At 30.8% G+C, this 11,650-nt stretch overlaps 1 long non-coding RNA gene across 3 annotated transcripts; it reads right to left on the reverse strand.

The window, feature by feature from the left end:
- Positions 1–2,807: 2,807 nt before the first annotated feature.
- Positions 2,808–5,324, reverse strand: LOC141678956 (uncharacterized). Of its 3 annotated transcripts, XR_012557970.1 has the most exons (7): positions 4,955–5,324; positions 4,490–4,625; positions 4,004–4,063; positions 3,664–3,712; positions 3,504–3,577; positions 3,021–3,143; positions 2,808–2,920 (listed from the first exon to the last, which is right to left on the reverse strand). It is a non-coding gene; the product is annotated as an uncharacterized LOC141678956 (long non-coding RNA). The 3 variants fall into 3 exon arrangements; XR_012557971.1 differs by lacking the exon at positions 4,490–4,625 and having other exon boundaries at positions 4,955–5,322; XR_012557969.1 differs by lacking the exons at positions 4,004–4,063; positions 4,490–4,625; positions 4,955–5,324 and having other exon boundaries at positions 3,664–3,757.
- Positions 5,325–11,650: the final 6,326 nt, after the last annotated feature.

Raw genomic sequence — 11,650 nt, forward strand, 5'->3', positions numbered from 1 at the left:
GGACTCCTTTTTCTAGTCTTCAAGTCTTCAGGTACATTACATAAATAAAATATAAAAGACTAATCTAATGAACTTACAAGAAGAACTCGAGTTACATTCGAGATTTAATATTACATGAATCAAAATAACTTGCAAGTCGTATTTAAAAACTAAAATCACAATTAAAAAACATTAATCTAATGTCTAAAAATCATAACCATCCACCATGCTTAAATAACATATATTAATATAATTTATTATATACTTATTATTATTAATCTAATTAATCATATCAAGTGGAACATATATGAAACACTATTTTACAAAACAAACTCCGCTGAAAATTTTGAAAAAAACATCATAATCAAAACAGAAACTTTCTGCTTGATTCTTCATGTCTGTATCATTGTATCATATACATACAGTATCTTCCAGTCCCCTATTCTGTCCATACATAATTAATCATAATAGAAGTAATCTCAGATCATCAACACATGCATAATATCTTCATATATATCATGGAAGATCATCAACATATATAATATCATCATATTTATCATGGCTAATCATTAACACGTGCATAATATCACTACAAGAAATTTGACATTTACTTACCAATTCTAAATATAGGTAAAACTCTTTTATTGGTAAATAAAGTGTTTTACATACCAATATAATATTGGTAGTGGTTGGTAGGTAAAAGTTGGTAAAGAAAGACTATTTACCTACACTAATGTATATTGGTAGGTAAATATATTAACGGTCCCACACGCACATAAGTCATCATAGTGAATCAGCATGTGTCAGTAACTTCGTTAACTAGGATGATCCACATGGCATGTTACGGATGAGCCACATGTAAACTTGTGTATGGTCCATGTGGCACCAAGAAACAGAAGATCATAATTTATACTCATAAATAGATTTTTATTTTATTAGCTCAAAAAATGACATATATAAATTTTTATAATTCAAATAAATTTTTAAATTATATTAGGTTTCATTGCTCATGTATATGCCCCACTCTTTTTGGATATAAATAAGAAGCATTTGTAAATAACATTTCTTTTTCATAAATTTCTGAATTGTTGCATAAAAAAATTAATCAGCAGAAACTAATACAATTTTACTTTGTCCTACAATTTCAAATTACACAAATAAAATAAGATGAGCTCGAGAACTAAGAGCAAAGTGATATATTGAAATTTTCTGAATTATGCATATTACAAAGATAAAAGTATTGATGTCTCCTGATCTACATATCTCCAGACTCATCCTTGGTACAAAATATTTAAATGAGCCCATTAATAGAAACTAATTGGTAATTCAGTTTTGTCCTTCCGTTGTTCCGAACTTTTGAATGCCTAAACTCCTGTACAATGAGGAGAATTTTAAAAAACTGAATAAGAACTCTGTTGTGGTTTCAAACCACATGACATGAAGAAACAAAATTTATTTTGAATCAGGTTAATAGAATAAAGGCAAATAAATCATACCGTCCAACTATAGATGAGAGCCCATTCATCGCAAGCCAATTGCCAAAAAAATTCTGAAAAACTTAAAAGCCCAGAATTTTATCATTAGCAAGTAAAAACAGCATTATAAGAGAAAATAAGATAAAAATCACCTCTAATTCATAGACGATCTCAACATGGCAACATCTCATTCTAATGGATGTCATCTTTAGCAATTGTAATAGGGACGTACTGGTTTTTAAAAAATGATACGTATCTGTGACTTTTAAGAATGGAAATATTAGTAGTCTAATAGATGTGGGTCAAGGCGTCAAGCCATATATTAGGGAGAAAGATCAGAGTGACGGTTATCATAATCCCTGAAAGATAGCCACGAACACTAGCCGCCTGAAATATTTTCACAAAAAAACAAGCGGGGTCATTTCACTACAACATATTTGCAATCATACAACAGTTTTGTACCGTTGTGTTACATGTATAGTTTCCGTTGTCTATCCAACACTCGTGTGATAGAATACCAGACAACGGTTAAAAGACAACGGTTGTTTTAACCCTTGTTATAAGAGAAATTAGACAACCATTTTTAATAGTTGTTACAATCAAGAAGGCACAACGGGTATTCTATATTTACCATTGTTGGAACTTTTTTAAAACAACTGTTTCTTTATTAAACTATTGTCTATCTAACTTAACAACAATGGTTTTGTAGAAAAACCATTATTGTTACCTTATACGATATTGTCATAAACAACTGTTTATAAGCTTCTTTTATGAATGTTTTTTTAAAAGACAATGGAGTAAAAGATTTAAAACATTGCAAAAAATATTAAAAGACAACAGTTTTTTTAAAAAAATATGTGCAGTGAGACATACAACGGTTTTCATCATTTTTTAAGTGGCTTTCACACAACTATTTACAAATTTAATTTCATTGTTTGAAATAAACCAATTTTAAAATTAAATTGTATTATGACAATCCAATTGTTATTTCACAATTGAAATTAAATTTACAATACAAAAATTCTCTACAAGAATTAGAAGTATAACTTAAAGATTCTCTATACATTTTAATTGGCTCAGCTATTGAAAACATCAAGTCCCATTGGATTAGTGGCTTGCAACTCAAACTGGATGCCATCGAGTTCCCTCTTGAATCTGTCAGAGCTTGCGTAAATCATTTTGCTCCGTATCAGGACACCTTTGCAACCATATACACATGAGAAATAAATGAACTTAATGAAATGGAATGCAAATAAAGCAAAATTAAGACCTTGTATTTTGTACTTACCATGAAATGAATAAAATTCTGCTCTTGTGCTAATTCTCTAAGGTAACAAAATCATAGTCATAAACCGCATAACCGGCACTCATCTTCAGGAAGGCTAGCTGCAAAATCTTTGTAAGTCTCTGCTACCTCACCAAACATTACATATAATCTTCATAATTACTTCCATGTGAAACAATTTCTGCATTTCAAATAATACATACTTCCTAAAAGAAACTGAATGTATAATAAGCAACCACAGGAAAAACTATTTCACAAACACACATGAAATAATCACTTACAGCTGGTTTAGCTCTTCTGCTAGTCCGTGGAAACAGACAAGTTCCAGCACCTCCCCCCAGAATAACTTAAGCTACTGTTTTTGGGTCTACCTCAGGATGAACAGGTACAGGTGGCTCAAATTCCTGAAACAGAATCTCAATCATAAAGAATTAAGACTGTTCTTAAACTTAAATTTCAATCAACCATCATCAGAAAGTTGCAGTATTGGGCAAACAATAAATATTATCACTATTCTAAACCGACATTGCTCTCCAAGCTAAAAATAATAATATAAAGGTTGCAATGTTCAACTCAACCTAAAACTCAAGATCTTCTTGGCAGTAGTTTGATCAGCAGTCATGAGACCAAAATGGATGGGTGGAAAATGTGCCCACTGATGAAGTGAAATTGGTAAAAAGAGAGAATTCTTTTTTCATATTAGCCTAATCACTGTATCAAGAAGTCCGAACCCTGATGTTCATTTATAACAAGGGGATACTTACATTTAGCCGCAGCACTAAATGCTTCTCTGTGGCTGATATCTGGATTTGCTGCTTTGATTCGTTGAATTTCATCCCTGCATATTCACACCCACATATATCATCACAGATATATATTTATGTATGCATTTATACTGACAATGTTGGTCTGATCGATACTCACTTATTAAACCGATTCTAGGCAGAGGGGACTCGATGTCTCTTCTCCAGAGCTGATACATATATAACATTAACAAAATCACATTTTTAAATTAATCTTAAGGTTCTGGCGGAAATTACAGCCATTAATAAGCAGCCTAACATCTTAAATCACCATTATTAATTTATTAGCGATTGTTTTTCTGTTTTGACGATATCTTACAAGTTATTTCTGACCTTAATTAGTTTCTCCAATATTGGCTAGATTTTAGTAGAAGTTAAAATATTAGTTTCTTCAAGAAATGATTCAAACATTAATCTGTATATGTTTATACATGAAGATAAAGTAGAGAATAAGAACTTACAGGATGACGGGGATGAGCAAGCATAGGAAAAAGTACTCTGATGATAAGTGATTGCCTTGCCTAAACATTCATCAGAAAAAAAAACATTTGTGTTAGTTTATGTATGGGCTATACAAAATATAAAGCTTATATTCACCTTACATGAACAATGACTAATTTAAACAATCAAACTTTTAATTCTATTCTTTCAAAGCAATTGACGAGAGAGTAAATGTATACATGCATCAGGAACAGAAACCGTGAACTAAAAAAAACATCACATGAGAATTTAAGGGGATCATCCCTGTTATTTTGTTATATATATTGACACATATTAGATTGGTTTGGCTATAAACTGGATTTTATCTTAGCATGGCTATTTCGGGCTTTGATAGTTTGATTTATTATGTTTGGGTCCTTAGTTTGTTAGCCTGTTAGGTTATATTTGAACATGATACACATTACTCAGGCCAGGTACCAAAACAACAGGGTGGTTTGCAGCCAAACCTTCACGCCGTGCCCCTGGAATTTCAGGTCCTTTAAGTCCACGAAAACTTACAGCAACAATGTACAACAACAAGAGCAGCCATGAGGTAGAATACTAATGTTCACATCTTTCATTCATGAGTGGAATAAAGATGCCCTGTACAAGACATAAGCAGTGCTAATGACAAGAATGACACGTGAACTTAATTTTTGACACTCGGTAAATCTACATATAATTAAAAAACCCACAATCACATACTTTTTAATAAAAGAAAAAAAACTACTCATACTTCATATTACTTCATATGCTACTTAAAATTAAATTATAGTAATCAAATTAAATATAGTAATTAAACAATTACTACTTAATCATAAATTTCTTCAAATATATTTTCAAACTAAAATATACTTAAAATGAATAAAAGAATGTCTAAAAATATCATGATATACACTAGTAAACATAATCTTAATAGTACATATTACTACCTGATAAACAACAACAACATTCCCCCAATATTATCAAGAACAATCTACTGATTTAATTGTATTCCTTCAAACTCTAATTAAAACGATTGCAGCGGAAAGAGCAGGAATCAAGCTCAGCAGTCAGCCACTCTCCTTGTGGTATCAGAAGTTTAGCTGTTGAAGTTGAATGACAAGCATCATAACATGCCTTCAATACCCTCAAACAACAAAAGTCCATTAATCGTTGTATCAGTTCCACAGTCAATCAGGGGGCGTGTAAACAGGGGGCGTGTAAACAGCTACAGTCACAACATACGTGAGGGGTGGAGAGGGGTAGGGAGAGAGTAGAGAGGGTGGAGAGGGAGAGAGTGAGAGAGAGAGAGATGGAAAGAGGACCTGTGCTTGTTGGAGAAAAACCATGGCTTGGGGATTAAGAGCAGCATTAAGGGTTTGGGGATAAAGGCACTAGCATAAAACACTAGCATTTCAAAAGCAAAAACATACAGCAGTAGATGAGAAGAAAATGTAACCATATATCAAAAGAAATTGAGCTTAATCAACATCTAGCTTACTTTAATTTGCCGATTTTTTGTTTCAACTCCTTTAGAATTTCATCTAGTTGTTGGGATCCTCTAATTGGAACCAGAATCTCATTGTGCTTGAGAATATTACTTGTACCATCTCGGACAGGGAAAATCTCAGTCTCTTTCTTCTCCAAGGCCTCAAAAGACGAAACCCATGGAGTAAATTAAGCACAACAAATATAGAACCTAACCTTGAACTGAATCTTAATAGTTGAGCTGAATTCATAGGCAATTTTGTAAAAGAGAAACAAGATTGGGTGAGTGAGATGGTTAGGGTTTGAAAACTCAAAAACCTAAATCCATCATAATACACACTTAATTCATGTGATTTTAAGCAAAACCAGGTAGAAGGTGGAGAGAGGAGAGAGAAGAGAGAAGAGAGAAGAGTCGTGGGAGAGAGATGAAAGAGTAGGGAGAGAGAGAACCGATCAGATCTAACAAAGGAGAAGGGGAGAGGTAAGGGGGGAAATGAAAATTAGAAGGGAGAGGGAAATGAAAATTAAAGGGGGGAAATAAAAAATTTTGTGAAAAATGAAAAAATCATAAATTATTTTTCTTAATTATATATTATAATTAAATACCTATTTTTTTACTCTATATTAACAGAATAATTTTTATTTTAAATAATTTCACATAATTTTTTATATAAAATCATTTGAAACAAATTTGAAAATTTTAAATTATTTTTCTACATAACTAAAGTTAATATATATTAACATTGTGCAAGATGATCCTAAAAATATTTTTTAAGAAATTAATTATTTAATCAAGAAAGAGTCTTAATTTTTGGAATTGCACTTCTATTTAATTTTCATTATAAAATCATACAAGATAAATTTATAATTTTTTGAATAATTTTTTATATGATTACAATCGATATATCACAATACAATTGGATTTTTGAAAATATCATTTTAAAAAATTACTATGTTGATAGGAAAATATCTCAATAATTTTTTCATATGACTAAAATTGATATATCTTAACATCCGTACGGTCGGATCGTCGAAAAAATCATTTTAAAAATTAATCTAGTAAATCGGGAGCGAGTCTCGTTGTTCGGAGGAGTACTTTTACGGGATTTTTCTAATCTTGACGTGCAAGATGAATTTTAAATTTTTTAATAATTTTTTCATATGACTAAAATTGATATATATTAACATCCGTACGGTTGGATCATCGAAAAAATCATTTTAAAAATTAATCTTGAAAATCGAGAATGAGTCTCGTTGTTAGGAGGGGTACTTTTAGCGGATTTTTCTAATCCTGACATGCAAGATGAATTTCAAATTTTTTGATAATTTTTTCATATGACTAAAATCGATATATCTTAACATCCGTACGGTTGGATCGTCGAAAAATTATTTTAAAAAATTAATCCTGTAAATCGGGAACGAGTCTCGTTGTCGGGAGGGGTACTTTTACCAGATTTTTCTAATCTTGACATACAAAATGAATTTCAAATTTTCTAATAATTTTTTCTTATGACTAAAATCGATATATCTTAACATCCGTACGGTTGGATCGTCAAAAAATCATTTTAAAAAATTAATCCTGTAAATCGGGAACGAGTCTCGTTGTCGGGAGGGGTACTTTTACCAGATTTTTCTAATCCTGACATGCAAAATGAATTTCAAATTTTTTAATAAGTTGTTCTTATGACTAAAATCGATATATCTTAACATCCGTACGGTTGGATCGTCGAAAAATCATTTAAAAAAATTAATCCTGTAAATCGGGAACGAGTCTCGTTGTCGGGAGGGGTACTTTTACCAGATTTTTCTAATCCTGACATACAAAATGAATTTCAAATTTTCTAATAATTTTTTCTTATGACTAAAATCGATATATCTTAACATCCGTACGGTTGGATCGTCAAAAAATCATTTTAAAAAATTAATCCTGTAAATCGGGAACGAGTCTCGTTGTCGGGAGGGGTACTTTTACCAGATTTTTATAATCCTGACATGCAAAATGAATTTCAAATTGTTTAATAAGTTGTTCTTATGACTAAAATCGATATATCTTAACATCCGTACGGTTGGATCGTCGAAAAATCATTTTAAAAAATTAATCATGTAAATCAGGAACGAGTCTCGTTGTCGGGAGGGGTACTTTTACCAGATTTTTCTAATCCTGACATGCAAAATGAATTTCAAATTTTTTAATAATTATTTCTTCTGACTAAAATCGATATATCTTAACATCCGTGGGGTTGGATCGTCAAAAAATTATTTTAAAAAATTAATCCTGTAAATCGGGAACGAGTCTCGTTGTCGGGAGGGGTACTTTTACCAGATTTTTCTAATCCTGACATGCAAAATGGATTTCAAATTTTTTAATAAGTTGTTCTTATGACTAAAATCGATATATCTTAACATCCGTACGGTTAGATCGTCGAAAAATCTTTTAAAAAAATTAATCTTGTAAATCGGGAACGAGTCTCGTTGTCGGGATGGGTACTTTTACCAGATTTTTCTAATCCTGACATGCAAAATGAATTTCAAATTTTTTAATAATTTGTTCTTATGACTAAAATCGATATATCTTAACATCCGTACGGTTGGATCGTCGAAAAATCATTTTAAAAAATTAATCCTGTAAATCGGGAACGAGTCTCGTTGTCGGGAGGGGTACTTTTACCAGATTTTTCTAATCCTGACATGCAAAATGAATTTCAAATTTTTTAATAATTTTTTCTTATGACTAAAATGGATATATCTTAACATCCGTACGGTTGGATCGTCGAAAAATCATTTTAAAAAATTAATCCTGTAAATCGGGAACGGGTCTCGTTGTCGGGAGGGGTACTTTTACCAGATTTTTCTAATCCTGACATGCAAAATGAATTTCAAATTTTTTAATAATTTTTTCTTATGAATAAAATCGATATATCTTAACATCTGTACGGTTGGATCGTCAAAAAATCATTTTAAAAAATTAATCCTGTAAATCGGGAACGAGTCTCGTTGTCGGGATGGGTACTTTTACCAGATTTTTCTAATCCTGACATGCAAAATGAATTTCAAATTTTTTAATAATTTGTTCTTATGACTAAAATCGATATATCTTAACATCCGTACGGTTGGATCGTCAAAAAATCATTTTAAAAAATTAATCCTGTAAATCGGGAACGAGTCTCGTTGTCGGGAGGGGTACTTTTACCAGATTTTTCTAATCCTGACATGCAAGATGAATTTTAAAATTTTTAATAATTTTTTCATATGACTAAAATTGATATATCTTAACATCCGTACGGTTGGATCATCGAAAAAATCATTTAAAAATTGAACTTTGTTATCGGGAATCTCATTTTATACAGTAATACTTTTACAATGGTTTCCTCGAAACACCATTGTGTAAAGACAAACTAAGATAACGCTTTTTTTTATTATAAAACCGTTGTGTAAGTATATCAGCTTTTTTAAATCTAACGGCTAATATCTAATCTCATTTCAATCAAGGGCTGTCATTGTGACACTTCAGCAATCCGAGTAATATGTTTACAACCTATCATGCGCTGCCACCTCATCAGGTGGTGCCCATTTAAATTATAAAATAACTATTTCAGACAACTGTTTTATTCCGTTGTATGAAGGTTTTTAAGACAACCCTTCTAAAAACTGTTGTATGAATTACACAACGTAATACCTAAAAGCTTGTATGAGACTAACTAAGACAACACTTTTGTTTTAACATAAAACCGTTGTATAAGAATATTAGCTATTTTTCGATCTAACGGCCGATATCAAATCTCATTTCAATGAAGGGCTCTCATTTCGCCACCTCAGCAATCCTTGTGAATGATTTACCACCTATCACGTGCTGCCACCTCAATACGTGGTACCCATTGAAATTCCTCAAACAACTGTTTTCATTCCGTTGTTTGATGGTTTAGAGGACAACCTTTCTAAAAAACCCTTGTCTGAATTACATAATGTAATGTTAAAACCGTTGTCTTCTAACCCTATACGTTAACACAGTAACAACGGTTTGTAATCGTTGTGTTAAAGATCTACAACAACACTATATTTAAAAATCCGTTGCCTGACTCGATGAGAGGATACAACTTGTACAACAGTTTAAAAAAGATGGATATCCGTTGTCTATTCTGGAGCTCACACAACTGTTTTTTTTGCAAATTCAATTCACCGTTATATGATTTTTTAGGACGACGGTATTTTTTTTAACCATTGTCTGTCAAGTGTTGTCTGATTGTAAATTTCTTGTAGTGTTTGATTTTTCATCCAAAAGAAGCAGGAAATTTCTTTTTAATAAGTACTAACTTTACAAGCTCTACTTCATTAATATTTCAAACCTGGAAGTTGGATATCGTAAAAATAATAATATAAGTATTTGTTGTTGACGGGGTTCGAACCTGAGAGTTTGAGTAGTGTAAAATAATAATATAAATATTTGTTATTGGCGGGATTTGAACCTAAAATGTTGAGTAGTATATATTCTTTTAATATTTGGATTTGGATCAAACGGTTCTGATCACTGGATTTACCTTTTTTCCTAATTTATTGATATTTATTAAATATGATACATGATTTATTATTAAAATTTATGTTTGATAATTCTGCCAAAAATTATCAAACAAGTAATTTATGTATGAACTTTATTATTTGGAGTTCGTTATTAATCTATTATTATTATCAGATAATTTTTATTTTTTATTAGTATATAACTATATATGAAATAATAAAATTGATGAAAAAAATTATATCCGATTAGTTATCTGAGTACTCATTTTTTGATAAAAAATTGAGTTAAATGAATTCCTGATTTTTATAACCGATCTCAAATAATGATTCGATTATAATCCCGTCTTTTTTCTAGATAATATCACGAGAAGAGAAAGAGTTATATTAAAACTCACAAATTCAAGCTCAATCAAATTATTTAGAATTACTCAATCGCTTCTAAAAATCAATTTATAATATTTTGTGGTGATTTTTTTTATGGCTAAACAGTCTAGTGGTAATTCATAATTAAAATTGCGCGTAATACATGTTTTGGCAAGCTGTGTCATTATTGTAGATACATAAAAGTTGAGTTTGGATTGGATGGCGTGATTATAACGAGGAACTATAATATTTTAAAAGGAATTTGACACGTCTCGTGCAAATGTAAAAAGTTTAGGGGTATATTGTAGAGGTTATAGGCATTTAACAGAATAACATATTGTGGGGGGGCTTTTAACCGCCTCTCTTCGATACGGAGATTTACTGGTGGGCCCAGAAATAGTTTATTTCAAAAAAAAATTAAAAGATGTTACATTTATCTACCAATAATCTATGCATACAAATAATAGTAAGTAAAAGTTATTTTTATCTACCAATATACAATGGTAGGTAAATTATAGGTAGGCAAATATTAAATTTGTTGTAGTGTATCATAATATCTATCATGTAAGATTATCAACACATGCATAATATACAAATCGCAAACATATAGTCATGACAGAATGTATACATGATATTATCAACAAAATCAGTAAACACAAAAACGAATTAAAACCTTTCGCAAGTAGCTATGATACCAATGTTGGGTTTCGGGATATAAAAACACAACGGAACAATAAATAAAACCGTAAAAACAGATAAAAACTGAAACCCACCGCAGGATCCATGCGAAAAAATATTTAATTTGTGGATGAGATATTTACCTTAAAGTGTTTTACGATTATGGTTGTCAAAAAGAGATCATTTCTTTAACCCAACAACACGTATCTCGCCTTAACGATCTACGCCGTATAGGTATCCACACGAAATCCGGTACGGAGGAGGCGTGTACTAGCACCGGAAATTGAACTCGTTCTTCTTCTCTCTCTCCCTCTGCTACTAGGGTTTTGTTATAAAACCTTAGTTACCTAATTCATCCCTAAAAGAGATTATATATGAGAGAAAAAAAATGAGTTATAACCCTAATCCAACAATATAGTCATATTAAATATTAAATTCTAATTTATTGTCTAATTAAGTCTCACTTAATTATCCAATAACTAAATTTCTAATTTAATAATAATAAATTTGAATTTCATTTAATCTATTAATTAATTCCAACTTAATTAAAATTAAATAATAAAAAAATTCATATTTAATTCAAATTTGAGTTTAAATTAAATATT

Source organism: Apium graveolens, chromosome 8 (assembly GCF_009905375.1).
Source record: "Apium graveolens cultivar Ventura chromosome 8, ASM990537v1, whole genome shotgun sequence".
Classification (NCBI taxonomy): domain Eukaryota; kingdom Viridiplantae; phylum Streptophyta; class Magnoliopsida; order Apiales; family Apiaceae; genus Apium; species Apium graveolens.